At 38.0% G+C, this 13,187-nt stretch overlaps 1 non-coding gene across 1 annotated transcript; it reads right to left on the bottom strand.

Annotated features, from left to right (window-relative positions):
- Nucleotides 1-7,965: 7,965 nt before the first annotated feature.
- On the bottom strand, nt 7,966-10,938 carry LOC128684222 (RNA guanine-7 methyltransferase). Its single transcript, XR_011393150.1, has 2 exons — nt 9,589-10,938; nt 7,966-9,374 (listed from the first exon to the last, which is right to left on the bottom strand). It is a non-coding gene; the product is annotated as an RNA guanine-7 methyltransferase (transcript).
- Between the last annotated feature and the right edge of the window lie 2,249 nt (nt 10,939-13,187).

Here is a 13,187-nt window from a genome sequence, read left to right as displayed (position 1 = left end):
TTTTGAGGAACTTTTAAATGTTAAGGAAGAAAGAGAGGCGATAATTTCATGCACTGGTCAGGGAGGTATACCATCTTTTAGGAGTGAAGAAGAGCAGAATGTAAGTGTGGGGGAGGTACGTGAGGCATTACATAGAATGAAAGGGGGTAAAGCAGCTGGAACTGATGGGATCATGACAGAAATGTTAAAAGCAGGGGGGATATAGTGTTGGAGTGGTTGGTACTTTTGTTTAATAAATGTATGAAAGAGGGGAAGGTACCTAGGGATTGGCGGAGAGCATGTATAGTCCCTTTATATAAAGGGAAAGGGGACAAAAGAGATTGTAAAAATTATAGAGGAATAAGTTTACTGAGCACACCAGGAAAAGTGTACGGTAGGGTTATAATTGAAAGAATTAGAGGTAAGACAGAATGTAGGATTGCAGATGAGCAAGGAGGTTTCAGAGTGGGTAGGGGATGTGTAGATCAAGTGTTTACATTGAAGCATATATGTGAACAGTATTTAGATAAAGGTAGGGAAGTTTTTATTGCATTTATGGATTTAGAAAAGGCATATGATAGAGTGGATAGAGGAGCAATGTGGCAGATGTTGCAAGTACAGCAGGGCCCCACTTTACGGCGTTTCGCTTTACGGCGTTTCGCTTTACGGCGTTCCGCTAATACGGACATTTCAAATTATGACCAAAACTCACTATACGGCTCCCCCACCTGTCTTTCTAATACGGTCACAGCGGCCCACCGAGTTTGTTTACATTCTCCCTGAGCACATCTCCTTATTATGTCTGGAAACTTTCCAAAATTTCAAGTGTTTTAAAGTTATTGTATATTTTATAAATATTGTACTTGATAATTAAACTTGTGTACACCTGTACCTAAATAAACTTACACACTGTGCTGGCATGTAGGTACACATTAAAATCACTAAGAGTCTCTCTACTCTTGATGCAATAATAATAATAATAATAATAATAATAATAAAAATCTCTTGGGCGCATTAATGTCGCATATTACGTTAATATAGACATTTCCCTTAATCTATCTATGATATTTTTTTCAAAATTATATAAGAAACATATTATGTAACACACAAACATGATACATGCACCCACAGTATAAAAATTTATACAAATATATATGAGATGTTTACCAAACGGTTTGTAGAAGTGTCGGAAGAATTACGTTTTCTCTAGCCCGTCACCTGTTACTAGGGATAACTGTAGAAAAATATTCCTTTCGTATGCCTTCACTTTATAGCTATAATTCTGTACTAACTTGTACACAGTGTAAGAGCATTTGTTTCGTGATTTAATTATTATAATAATAATAAAAATATTATAAGGTAAAAGCTTCACAAACTCTTACAAATGTACATGAATGAACTAAAACTGGACACGTATTAATACCGTCTATTTCGCCTGACCGAGTGATCGACCACAACCTGTTCAGTTTGTTTGTTTACGCTGTCTGAGCTCAGTGTATCATTAAATGTTGTATATTACATTAATATACACATTTTCATTAATCCATCCGTGATATTTTTTTCAAAATTATATAATAAACACGATACATAACATAAATACATAACAACATGTGTGTAGAGAACCTAGGATAACCCAAAAAAGTCAGAGTGACTTACTTCCATTGCCTTCACTCAGAGCATCATTTCTTCTCAAAATGATGTTACATGAGAATGGGAGTGTTCTTCTTTATTTATTCTACCGTATCAATGTAGAGACAACCTGTACACAATGTAACTTGTACACAAACCAGACGTGTACACTGTTTACAAAACTTACCTTCGCCTGGTTTGTTTACATAACTCTGCACCTGTACTCTCTCATGCACTCATTCTTTCTCTCTGGTATGGTAGCCTGGCTGACTACCATACATACCACACTTGATTTTTTACAATAAATACTACTCATCTCACCCTACATTTTAAGGTAAGTAATGAGTGAACTGTATATACATTTTATCGCTCTGGGATGCTTAAATATCATAGAATAGTATGTGTGGGTGGGTTGGCCTGGTATGGTAGCCTGGCTGACTACCATACACACCACACTTGATTTTTTACAATAAATACTACTCATCTCACCCTATATTTTAAGGTAAGTAATGAGTGAACTGTATATACATTTTATCGCTCTGGGATGCTTAAATATCCTAGAATAGTATGTGTGGGTGGGGTGGCCTGGTATGGTAGCCTGGCTGACTACCATACATACCACACTTGATTTCTTACAATAAATACTACTTGTCTCACCCTAGATTAAGACTATAAATATTTTAAGGTAAGTAATGAGTGCACTATGTGTGTATTGTACTTTTTTATTGTTTTTTGATGCCTGGTTCTATTGCTAACAATATATGTTAGTGTAAACTTGTTATCTAGTGTTTGTATGCATTTGTAAGTGGAAAAAAAGGGTGTTCCACTTTACGGCGGTTTCCGCTTTACGGCGGTAGCCTGGAACCTAACCCGCCGTATAAGTGGGGCCCTCCTGTATATGGAATAGGTGGTAAGTTATTAAATACTGTAAAGACTTTTTTTGAGGATAGTGAGGCTCAGGTTAGGGTGTGTAGAAGAGAGGGAGACTACTTCCCGGTAAAAGTAGGTCTTAGACAGGGATGTGTAATGCCACCATGGTTGTTTAATATATTTATAGATGGGGTTCTAAAGGAAGTAAATGCTAGGGTGTTCGGGAGAGGGGTGGGATTAAATTTTGGGGAATCAAATTCAAAATGGGAATTGACACAGATACTTTTTGCTGATGATACTGTGCTTATGGGAGATTCTAAAGAAAAATTGCAAAGGTTAGTGGATGAGTTTGGCAATGTGTGTAAAGGTAGAAAGTTGAAAGTGAACATAGAAAAGAGTAAGATGATGAGGGTATCAAATGATTTAGATAAAGAAAAATTTAGGAAAGGTAGGGGGTGTGTGGACCAGGTGTTTACAGTGAAACATATAAGTGAACAGTATTTAGATAAGGCTAAAGAGGTCTTTGTGGCATTTATGGATTTGGAAAAGGCGTATGACAGGGTGGATAGGGGGGCAATGTGGCAGATGTTGCAAGTGTATGGTGTAGGAGGTAGGTTACTGAAAGAGTTTTTACGAGGATAGTGAGGCTCAAGTTAGAGTATGTAGGAAAGAGGGAAATTTTTTCCCAGTAAAAGTAGGCCTTAGACAAGGATGTGTGATGTCACCGTGGTTGTTTAATATATTTATAAATGGGGTTGTAAGAGAAGTAAATGCGAGGGTCTTGGCAAGAGGTGTGGAGTTAAAAGATAAAGAATCACACACAAAGTGGGAGTTGTCACAGCTGCTCTTTGCTGATGACACTGTGCTCTTGGGAGATTCTGAAGAGAAGTTGCAGAGATTGGTGGATGAATTTGGTAGGGTGTGCAAAAGAAGAAAATTAAAGGTGAATACAGGAAAGAGTAAGGTTATGAGGATAACAAAAAGATTAGGTGATGAAAGATTGAATATCAGATTGGAGGGAGAGAGTATGGAGGAGGTGAATGTATTCAGATATTTGGGAGTGGACGTGTCAGCGGATGGGTCTATGAAAGATGAGGTGAATCATAGAATTGATGAGGGGAAAAGAGTGAGTGGTGCACTTAGGAGTCTGTGGAGACAAAGAACTTTGTCCTTGGAGGCAAAGAGGGGAATGTATGAGAGTATAGTTTTACCAACGCTCTTATATGGGTGTGAAGCATGGGTGATGAATGTTGCAGCGAGGAGAAGGCTGGAGGCAGTGGAGATGTCATGTCTGAGGGCAATGTGTGGTGTGAATATAATGCAGAGAATTCGTAGTTTGGAAGTTAGGAGGAGGTGCGGGATTACCAAAACTGTTGTCCAGAGGGCTGAGGAAGGGTTGTTGAGGTGGTTCGGACATGTAGAGAGAATGGAGCGAAACAGAATGACTTCAAGAGTGTATCAGTCTGTAGTGGAAGGAAGGCGGGGTAGGGGTCGGCCTAGGAAAGGTTGGAGAGAGGGGGTAAAGGAGGTTTTGTGTGCGAGGGGCTTGGACTTCCAGCAGGCATGCGTGAGCATGTTTGATAGGAGTGAATGGAGACAAATGGTTTTTAATACTTGACGTGCTGTTGGAGTGTGAGCAAAGTAACATTTATGAAGGGGTCCAGGGAAACCGGCAGGCCGGACTTGAGTCCTGGAGATGGGAAGTACAGTGCCTGCACTCTGAAGGAGGGGTGTTAATGTTGCAGTTTAAAAACTGTAGTGTAAAGCACCCTTCTGGCAAGACAGTGATGGAGTGAATGATGGTGAAAGTTTTTCTTTTTCGGGCCACCCTGCCTTGGTGGGAATCGGCCAGTGTGATAATAAAAATAAAAATAAAGAAAAATTGGATATCAAATTGGGGAGGAGGACTATGGAAGAAGTGAATGTTTTCAGATACTTGGGAGCTGACATGTCGGCGGATGGATTTATGAAGGATGAGGTTAATCATAGAATTGATGAGGGAAAAAAGTGAGTGGTGCGTTGAGGTATATGTGGAGTCAAAAAACGTTATCTATGTAGGCAAAGAAGGGAATGTATGAAAGTATAGTAGTACCAACACTCTTACATGGGTGTGAAGCTTGGGTGGTAAATGCAGCAACGAGGAGAAGGTTGGAGGCAGTGGAGATGTCCTGTTTAAGGGCAATGTGTGGTGTAAATATTATGCAGAAAATTCGGAGTGTGGAAATTAGGAAAAGGTGTGGAGTTAATAAAAGTATTAGTCAGAGGGCAGAAGAGGGGTTGTTGAGGTGGTTTGGTCATTTTGAGAGAATGGATCAAAGTAGAATGACATGGAAAGCATATAAATCTATAGGGGAAGGAAGGCGGGGTAGGGGTCGTCCTTGAAAGGGTTGGAGAGAGGGGGTAAAGAAGGTTTTGTGGGCGAGGAGCTTGGACTTCCAGCAAGTGTGCGTGAGTGTGTTAGATAGGAGTGAATGGAGACGAATGGTACTTGGGACCTTACGATCTGTTGGAGTGTGAGTAGGGTAATATTTAGTGAAGGGATTCAGGGAAACCGATTATTTTCATATAGTCGGACTTGAGTCCTGGAAATGGGAAGTACAATGCCTGCACTTTAAAGGAGGGGTTTGGGATATTGGCAGTTTGGAGGGATATGTTGTGTATCTTTTTATGTATATGCTTCTAAACTGTTGTATCCTGAGCACATCTGCAAAAACAGTGATAATGTGTGAGTGTGGTGAAAGTGTTGAATGATGATGAAAGTATTTTCTTTTTGGGGATTTTCTTTCTTTTTTGGGTCACCCTGCCTCGGTGGGAGACGGCCGACTTGTTGAAAAAAAAAAAAAAAAAAACTAAATGTAAAAGGAGAAACTTTCGTTTTTCCTTTTGGGCCACCCCGCCTCGGTGGGATACGGCCGGTTTGTTGAAAGAAAGAAAAAGATAAATGAAAAAAATGGCATTCTGCTTTCCAGCGATGTCTGCTTTCTGGCGAGAGCCTGGAACCTAACCTGCCATATAAGTGGGGCCCTACTGTATGCAAGTGCTTAACCCTTTGAGGGTTTTCGTCGTACTAGTACGTTTTACGCGTAGGGGTTTTTGACGTACTAGTACTCATAAATTCTAGCGGCCTCAAATCTAGTGGGAGAAAGCTGGTAGGCCTTCATATGAAAGAATGGGTCTATGTGGTCAGTGTGCACAGTCTAAAAAAAATCCTGCAGCACACAGTGCATAATGAGAAAAAAAAAAACTTTGACCATTTTTTTTTAATAAATCAGCGACTTTGCAGTGTATTTTCGTATGGTATTTATTGTTGTATTCTAGTTTTCTTGGTCTCATTTTATAGAATGGAAGACATATTACAGAAATTGAGATGATTTTGACTGGTTTTACAAAGAAAGGTGCCTTGAAATTGAGCTCAAAGTAGCAGAAATGTTCGATTTTTACCAAACTTCAAAAGTAAACAAATCGTGCCAAGCGTGCAATACACTTCAACTGGTGAGTCTAATATTCTTTCACAAGTGCACCAATAATATTTATACCATTTTTTACACTAATGCAGTAGTCTGCATAACAGTAAATCTTATATTTTTTGTGAAAATAAAAATTCAAAGTGGAAAGCAAAAGAATATAAGAGGGGACTTGAGACATGACTAATGACTAGAGGAAATGTCATTTTAGTGCCAGGAATGTCTTTCTTGTTTATTCTGGACCCTATTCCGAAATTGGCATCTTTTGAAATTTGTGTGAAATTGGCAAAATTGCTAAATTCTGACCACTATACTGGATAGTTGAATTTCATAAATGAGTGGTTTCTTGCATCCATTCGATAGAAAAAATGGAGTTCTAGCGAAATATTCATGTTTTTTGTCGACTAGTACAGTGAAATTGGCCGAAAATGGGGCTCAAAGTGGGCAAAATCGCCGATGCGCAAACATCGCCGAGACCGCTAACTTTGCGAGAGCATAATTCCGTAAGTTTTCTATCAAATTTCAAACTTTTGGTGTCTTTATGATCGGGAAAAGATTCTCTATCTTTTCATAAGAGAAAATAATTTTTTTTTTTTTAAATTTGGCCGACCCTGAGAACGAGTTTCGGAGAGGGCCTGTCGACCCTCAAAGGGTTAAGCACATGCATAGCTATGCATATCTAAAATCATACACATATACAATTATTATATTGGTGGAATTACCAACAATATGTTAAGTAAAAGGACACAAGTGCAACTAATGCAACATTTTATTGTGGAAATGTTTTGTTCTCCAGGAGCTTTGTCAAGCCATTATGAACAATAAATGGACACAGAGGGGTAAGGCACAATACAGAGTGAGGTGTAAGGCACAATATAATCATTGTTGAAGTAGTAGCAGTAGCTATATTAGTAGTAGTAGTAATAGCAGTAATACGTGTGATTATTAGAGCTTATTGCTTGGGTAGCATTAATTAAAATGGGTTAGCAAATAGCTTTGTTAGTGGCTGGATTTGAGAAGGCTTGTTGCAGTGTCACTCCTCTCTTATGTTCTTATGTAGTATCAGCAGCAGCAACTACACGTATGTGATGGCAGGGTTTATTATTTTGAGGAGGATTCTTGCTAATACTTCAGAGATAATGAAGCTGCCTTTATTTTGCTTGTGTTATAAATAGTGATTAATGATAATTCTAGGCATTTACTTCAACAGAAATTATTTTTTTTTTATTATCACACTGGCCGATTCCCACCAAGGCAGGGTGGCCCGAAAAAGAAAAACTTTCACCATCATTCACTCCATCACTGTCTTGCCAGAAGGGTGCTTTACACTGCAGTTTTTAAACTGCAACATTAACACCCCTCCTTCAGAGTGCAGGCACTGTATTTCCCATCTCCAGGACTCAAGTCCGGCCTGCCGGTTTCCCTGAACCCCTTCATAAATGTTACTTTGCTCACACTCCAACAGCATGTCAAGTATTAAAAACCATTTGTCTCCATTCACTCCTATCAAACACGTTCACGCATGCCTGCCGGAAGTCCAAGCCCCTCGCACACAAAACCTCCTTTACCCCCTCCCTCCAACCTTTCCTAGGCCGACCCCTACCCCGCCTTCCTTCCACTACAGACTGATACACTCTTGAAGTCACTCTGTTTTGCTCCATTCTCTCTACATGTCCGAACCACCTCAACAACCCTTCCTCAGCCCTCTGGACAACAGTTTTGGTAATCCCACACCACCTCCTAACTTCCAAACTACGAATTCTCTGCATTATATTCACACCACACATTGCCCTCAGACATGACACCTCCACTGCCTCCAGCCTTCTCCTCGCTGCAACATTCATCACCCATGCTTCACACCCGTATAAGAGCGTTGGTAAAACTATACTCTCATATATTCCCCTCTTTGCCTCCAAGGACAAAGTTCTTTGTCTCCACAGACTCCTAAGTGCACCACTCACCCTTTTCCCCTCAGAAATTAAGTTCTTTAATCACTAGTTGGGCATCGTTGAATTTCATAAGGTGGCTGGCAGAATTCTGGTGTTGTACGCATTTTTTTTTTTTCAACAAGTCGGCCGTCTCCCACCGAGGCAGGGTGACCCAAAAAAGAAAGAAAATCCCCAAAAAGAAAATACTTTCATCATCATTCAACACTTTCACCACACTCGCACATTATGCGTTGTTCAAATTATCATTCTTACATGCATTAATGTGTTCATGCATAATTATACAGCAATGCATACAGACATATGCACACATACATACCAGTACATATTTTTAAATTTTACTGCATTAAAATTTTTAACTACCATGCATTATTCCTTGTGAATGCCCTTACATAATGGGACCTGGGCTTATGGGAGATCTTTCTCAGATCACACAGTAAATAAAATGTTTTTTATATTTATGGGAAGCTTTTTACTGAAGAGATCATACAGCAACAGATAAGTAGGTAATCAGGACTGATCCACAGGAGAGCCCAATTTTAACTTTCTGGATCAAGAGCCCTTCATCAACATCAAGAATTTCCCTTGAAGGTAAGTAATATTGCAGCTACAAAAAAAAATCTGCCTCATATAGGCAAATTATTTTTATGTCCATAGAAACTCCATGGGGAAGTGGAGAAGAATCTTTCCTCCATAAGCCATGCGTGTCGTAAGAGGCAACTAAAATGCCAAGAGCATGGATAACAGTAACCTCTTCTGTATAAATTACTAACTGTAAAAAGAAACTAACTTTCATTTCTTCTTTTTTCCCTTGGTAAGAAATGGCCAGTGTGTTTAAAAAAAAAAGGGGAAGAAAAAAATCATGGAAGGTGCTAAACCCATAAGGGTTGTACAGCACTAAATGGAAGAGGGTAAAGAAGAGATGGAGGGAGATAGTAAAGGCAGAGCTGTTGAAGAATAAAAATCAGTTGAAAGGGTGGTAGTCGCGGCTGATGAAGTCAACCATTATCAGCTAGGAAATTAGTGTTTTCAGTAAAGCAAGCAGCTTAGGGTGATCAAGCCATGTGAATCACATGAGAAAAAGAAACCTGAATTATTTTTTCTTGTGAGTTAGTAATCTTTTTCTTGTTTTTATGTAATTAGTTCCTGTACTCAGGGAGAACATAAGAAGAGAAGGTAGGTAGGTTCTACTTATATCTGTTCAATAACAGAGTGGATGCCAATTCTCCTTCCTGAAGCAAGTGAGATGATGTCTATAATGTAGTTAGTAGAGACTGCATCACCAAAATAATGCACATAAGGATATGTAATTTACAGAAAATATAATAATATATTTTAAAAATATAGTATTGTATTTTATTTCATGAAACTTAGGTACATACTTTAACAAGATCACTTAACCTTAATAGATATTTGCTGTATGAAACTTAGTACATTTTTGTTGCATTTCAGGTGACCTTTTTGAAGATACATGCACAATACAGACCTGAGGAAAAACAAATGTACCAACTCATTATTTATAATTAAAATGTAATAAATAGGGGCCCATATAACACCTGTACAATTTAGAATGAACTAAACTAATGCAGCAATGTACATGTATATAGAAATGTTCTTGGCATTCACTAAGCAGTTCAAATCATTATCATGACAATGAACATTTTGAGCTACTGGTCAATATGTCTCACTGATGATGTTACCTGTCACTGTTTGGGAAGCTGAGTGACAACGTCCTGGTCTGATGTTAGAATAACAATGGAACATAGCCACTGTAAACATTTCAAGAATGAAGCTGTGTTATTTATGGTTTCTCAGGGTGTCAAGGCAAACAAAAGAAACAAATGGAGGAAGGAAGAGAGACTGATTCTTGGGATAGTACACAATGTATATTGTATATCAAACATCCTGTCCTACTAAAAATTATTCTTACTTTATATGCTATTTTATGAACATGCACAAAAGAATTAGAAAAAAAAAAATACTACTGAAAAGTATTTCCAGATTCTGTAATTTTTTCAAATTTCATATAAATTCCTGGATATAGAGAAAAGATCCCAGTCCCAAATTGCCCATTGTATAGAAAATCTATTGTATAAAATACATACAGTAGGGTCCCGCTTTACAGCATTTAGCTTTACGGCATTCCGCTAATATGGTCATTTCAAATTATGACCAAAACTCTCTATACAGCTCCCCCCACCTGACTTTCTAATTCGGTCACCGTGCCCCACCCAGTTTGTTTACATTCTCTGTGAGATCGGTAAGCACTAAGTCTCTCCATTATGTCTGGAAACTCGAAAATTTCAAGTGTTTTTAACCTTTTCAGGGTTTCCGACGTACTAGTACGGCTTATGCGCCAGGGTTATTGACTTACTAGTACGCATAAATTCTAGCACCTTCAAATCTAGCGAGAGAAAACTGGTAGGCCTACATATGAAAGAATGGGTCTATGTGGTCAGTATGGACAGTATAAAAAAAAATCCTGCAGCACAAAGTGCATAATGAGAAAAGAAAAAAAACTTTGACCGTGTTTTTGGAATAAAACAGCGACTTTGCACTGTATTTTCGTATGGTATTTATTGTTGTATTCTAGTTTTCTTGGTCTCATTTTATAGAATGGAAGACATATTACAGAAATTGAGATGATTTCGACTGGTTTTACAATGAAAAGCACCTTGAAATTGAGCGCAAAGTAGCAGAAATGTTCGATTTTTACCAAAGTTCAAAAGTAAACAAATTATGCCAAGCGTCAAATACATGTCAACTGGTGAGTCTAATATTCTTTCACAAGTACGCTGATATTATTTATACCATTTCTACACTAATGCAGTAGTCTGCATAACAGTAAATCTTCTATTTTTTGTAAGAATAAAAATTCAAAGTGAAAAGCCAAAGAAATATAAGAGGGGCCTGGGGATGTGACTAACGAACAGAGAACTTGTTATTTTAGTGCCAGGAATGTCTTTCTTGTTTATTCTGGACCCTATTCGGAAATTGGCATCTTTTGAAATTTGTGTGAAATTGGCAAAATTGCCAATTTCTGACCACTTTATTGGATAGTTGAAATTGGTAAATAGGTGGTTTCTTGTACTCATTCGATAGAAAAAAAATGAAGTCCTAGCGAAATAGATATGATTTTTGTCGACTAGTACACTGGAATTGGCCGAAAATAGGGTTCAAAGTGGGCAAAATCGCCGATGTGTAAACATCGTCGAGACCGCTAACTTCGCGAGACCATAATTCCGTAAGTTTTCCATCAAATTTCATACTTTTGGTGTCATTATGATCGGGAAAAGATTCTCTATCTTTTCATAAGAAATAATAATTTTTTTTTTTTAATTTGGCTGACCCTGAGAACAAGTCTCGGAGAGGGCCTGTCGACCCTCAAAGGGTTAAAACAGCGACTTTGCAGTGTATTTTTGCATGGTATTTATTGTTGTATTCTAGTTTTCCTGGTCTCATTTTATAGAATAGAAGGCATATTACAGAAACTGAGATGATTTTGATTGGTTTTACAATGAAAAGTACCTTGAAATTGAGCTCAAAGTAGCAGAAATGCTCGATTTTTGCCAGTTCAAAAGTAAACAAATCATGCCATGCGTGAAAATACATGTCAACTGGTGAGTCTAATATTCTTTCACAATTGCACTGATATTATTTATACCATTTCTACACTAATGCAGTAGTCTGTGTAGCAGTAAATCTTCTATTTTTTTGTGAGAATGAAAATTCAATGTGGAAAGCAAAAGAGACGTAAGAGGGGCCTGGGGATGTGACTAATGAACAGAGAAAATATTGTTTTAGTCCCAGGAATGTCTGTTTTGTTTATTCTGGACTCTATTTGGAAATTGGCATCTTTTGAAATTTGTGTGAAATTGGCAAAATTGCCAATTTCTGACCACTTTATTGGATAGTTGAAATCGGTAAATGGGTGGTTTCTTGTACTCATTCGATAGAAAAAATGGAGTTCTAGCAAAATAGTCGTGATTTTTGTCAACTAGTACACTGGAATTGGCCGAAAATAGGGCTCAAAGTGGTGGAAATCGCCGATGGGTAAATATCATTGAGACCGCTAACTTCGCGAGAGCATAATTCCACAAGTTTTCCATCAAATTTCATACTTTTGGTGTCATTATGATCAGGAGAAGATTCTCTATCATTTCATAAGAAAAAATATTTTCTTTTTCCGAAAAACTTTCAACCCTGAGAACAAGTTTAGGAGAGGGTTTCTCGACCCTGAATGGGTTAAAAGTTATTTCATATTTTATATATACTCTGATAATTATACTTGTGTATACCTGTACCTAAATAAACTTACACACTGTCCTGGCATGCAGGTACACATTAAAATCAGTAAGAATGTTTTATGTCTCGAGACACCATATTAGTAATAATAATAATACTCAATAATAATCACTGAGTCTCATGAAATGTCGTATATTACGTTAATATACATATTTTCATTAATCCATGTATGATATTTTTTCAAGATTATATAATAAACATGATACATAATATACGAAGATGATAAATACACCCCACAGTAGAAAAATAAACAAATATTAGATGTGGTAGCCAGACGACTTGTACGAGTTACGGCAAGAATACCATTTTCTCTAGTCCAACATAAGAGAAAATCTGTTACTGGGGGTAACTGTAGAAAATTCTTCCTTTCGTATGTAAGTAAGTTTATTCAGGTATACACAAATACAGTTACATAGATTATCATACATAGCAGCATATGTGTAAAGTACCTAGGATAACCCAAAAAAAAAAAGTCAGTGTGACTTATTTCCACTGCCTTCACTCAGAGCGTCATTTCTTCTAAAAATGGTGTTACATTAGAATGGGAGTGTTCCTCTTTATTTATTCAATGTAGAGACAACTTGTACACAATGTAACTTGTACACAACCCAGACGTGTACACCTGGTTTGTTTACAAAACTCACGTTCGCCTGATTTGTTTACATAACTCCACACCTGTCCTCTCTCATGTACTCATTCTCATTCTCTCTCATTCTCTCTCTCATTCTCTCTCTCTCTCTCTCTCATTCTCTCTCTCTCTCTCTCATTCTCTCTCTCTCTCTCATTCTCTCTCTCTCTCTCTCTCTCTCATTCTCTCTCTCTCTCTCTCTCTCTCTCTCTCATTCTCTCTCTCTCATTCTCTCTCTCTCTCTCTCTCATTCTCTCTCTCTCATTCTCTCTCTCTCTCTCTCTCTCATTCTCTCTCTCTCTCTCTCTCTCTCTCTTTCTCTCTCTCTCATTCTCTCTCTCTCATTCTCTCTCTCTCTCTCTTTCT

This window comes from Cherax quadricarinatus, chromosome 4, assembly GCF_038502225.1.
Source record: "Cherax quadricarinatus isolate ZL_2023a chromosome 4, ASM3850222v1, whole genome shotgun sequence".
Classification (NCBI taxonomy): domain Eukaryota; kingdom Metazoa; phylum Arthropoda; class Malacostraca; order Decapoda; family Parastacidae; genus Cherax; species Cherax quadricarinatus.
This window is presented reverse-complemented; position numbering and strand designations above follow the sequence as displayed.